Source organism: Sciurus carolinensis, chromosome 11 (genome assembly GCF_902686445.1).
Source record: "Sciurus carolinensis chromosome 11, mSciCar1.2, whole genome shotgun sequence".
NCBI lineage: Eukaryota > Metazoa > Chordata > Mammalia > Rodentia > Sciuridae > Sciurus > Sciurus carolinensis.
In genome coordinates, this window is record NC_062223.1 from 55027018 (window position 1) to 55029626 (window position 2609).

General features: G+C 33.5%; 1 long non-coding RNA gene across 1 annotated transcript; it reads right to left on the minus strand.

Moving 5' to 3' along the window:
* Window positions 1-1233: 1233 nt before the first annotated feature.
* On the minus strand, window positions 1234-2387 carry LOC124995328 (uncharacterized). The gene is made up of 2 exons (XR_007110693.1): window positions 2290-2387; window positions 1234-1851 (listed from the first exon to the last, which is right to left on the minus strand). It is a non-coding gene; the product is annotated as an uncharacterized LOC124995328 (long non-coding RNA).
* Between the last annotated feature and the right edge of the window lie 222 nt (window positions 2388-2609).

Genomic DNA, 2609 nt, shown 5'->3' on the forward strand with positions numbered 1-2609 from the left:
GACTATGTCCACAGATGTGAAGGTCTATTTTAAGACTAGAGAATTATGATACCCAAAGCACCTCATAAGAAAAGACAATGGTTATTTCCATGTATTCCAAGTAGATTCTTATCTTTAAAGAAATCTATGTATTTTCTCCTGAAGACATATTTTGTTATTTTTCTCCTTCCACATCTTCCAGTTCATATCACCACAAAGTGGATTTTGAGACGAAGTATGCACAATTGTTTCAAAAGGTTGCTTAGTAAGCCAAGTAAAGTAGTGATAGATATCTGCTTGGGTGGGATTCGATCCAGTTAGTTAAGAAATTCTTTTCCCAGTTTCTGTGGACCTTTCACTTCTAGGTGAAACACATTGGAATTGAACAGCACAACCCTTTATCATATATTACATTTGAATCTCAGAATTCAGGTTCCCTTCCTCACTCTGTTTTTCTGGCATGATGGATGCTTCTGCCAAAGCCAGAATTATCAGTGATGTGTAGAATAAGAGTAAGTCAGATTTATCATGGTCTGTGGATAAAGTATCTCCAAATCAGACAGAAAATGTCAATATCATTGACCTCAAGGGAGATATGTGGTTTTTTTACTGTATAGTTTTGGGCTCCTCAGCTAGCAACAAAGGAGCAAAGCAGAAAAAAAGAGGGGTTTTCTTGTGACCAGAATGTAAAGTACCATCATTGATCCATATTTAGAAAGGACTGTAAGAGTTCTGAGACTGTACAGGAAGAGACAATTGGACATGAGGCCAAAAATCTGAAATTCTAAACCTGGTTTTTCTACTGCATCCCTCGAGGTTCTTGTCTTAACATTGGACCACTTTCTGCATCATTTTCTTATTTATTTGGTGTAAATATGATGCTAGTGGTTTTCATGTAGTCTGGACTAGACATTGCTAGCATTTCTTACAATGTATTTAACTTTTTTTAGACTTTTCACATCTGCTATGTCATTTGATTCATTCAACAGCTCAGGCAGGAGAATAGTTTTATTCCAACTTTTAGCAGAAGAAATTAAGATGTACAAAATTGAGGCAACTTCTTTACAAGCTCTAAATTTATATGGAAAGATTGAGGACTAAAATTCTGCCTCTATATTCCCGACACAATTAATTATTTCCTCTTAAGTTTTGTGGTTACTCTGTATACACCTGTCTTTGCTAGTGAAAATTTGTTTTGTTTTGTTTACCCTAAAGTCATGGTTTTTCTCCTTCTTCTTCTTTTTCTTTTTCTTCTTCTTCTTCTTCTTCTTCTTCTTCTTCTTCTTCTTCTTCTTGCAAAAAATAAATCAAGAGCTGAGTTAATAAAATTTACTGTTTGATGAAATTCATGCAAAGTGTTTTATACACATTATCTCATATTTTTTGAATGCGGCTCTGTATCTTAGAAATTATTCTTATTCACTTTTTATAGGTAGGTAATTGAACCTTAAGGAGTTTAAGAGACTTGCTTAAAGTCACTTGCTGAGAGTCTGAGCTTTTAAACACTTTGAGGTACTGTCTTCCTCATCCATAGCAACTGCTTTCTGGTATCTTTTTTAACTTCCTCAAAAAGATAGATGTGATAAGAATGCCCTCAGGACACAGGTACTCTCTTTTCTATGCTGGATTTTTTTTCTGTGCTTCCAGATTGTGGTCTCTACCTTCTTTTAGTTGAGGTATGCCAATTGAACATATCTACCTCATACCATTCTCTTCTAATTCACTAGAAACTAAAATGTAGGAAAGCATTTGCAAATCTATCTTATCACCTTACTCCTCAGTTTCCCTGGAGAATAGTGTCCATATCCATGGTTTATTTTTTAACCGGAATGCTGAAGACTCCCAAACTGCTCCAGAATGTTAGGGGAAGTGCTAATTTTAAAACAAACAAACAAAAAAGTCATCATGTTGAAACAAGTTTAGAAGACATTGGATTTAAAAAAATAATAATAACAAAAACCAAAACTTCTTATGACCTTTGGAGAATGATGGCTCTTGTGACTAAGAAAAAGATACAATATGAAGCCTTAATCAAACATATTTGATTATGGAATCCTTCCTGGGAGAAGAGTTTGTTGGATTTCACTAAAAGCAAGTTAAGATAGTATTGGATAGATTTTTGCAGAATAGTAACATGATCTAATTTATATTTTAAAAGAATCACTTTGTTTTTTTCAATTTCTAGGCATGATGAAACAGCAAGAATAAAGTTTATGCCCTTTTCTAAAAAAAAATGCATAAGTAGGTACAATATTTGAGAAAATAATAGCCAAAAATTTCCATGCATGATGATGAAAAGTTTCAACTCACATGTCCACAAAGCTCCATGATTTCCAAGCTGACTAACCCTCAGCAAAAGACACTCAGGCACCATAGTCAAGTGGCTGAAAGCCAGTGACAAAAAGAAATCTTAAAAGGAACCAAAGAAAAATTGAACATTACATACAAAGTACCAAAGAGTCACAATAAAAAGACAATGTAGAAAGATATTTTAACTGTGCTGAAAGAAAAGAACTGTTAGCTAAGAATCTGTACCCTAAAAAATAATCTCTAAAAAATAACATGGAATAAATCAATTTTTAGAAAAATAGAAGCTAAGATAATTTCTTACCAGCAAATATGTACTTAAG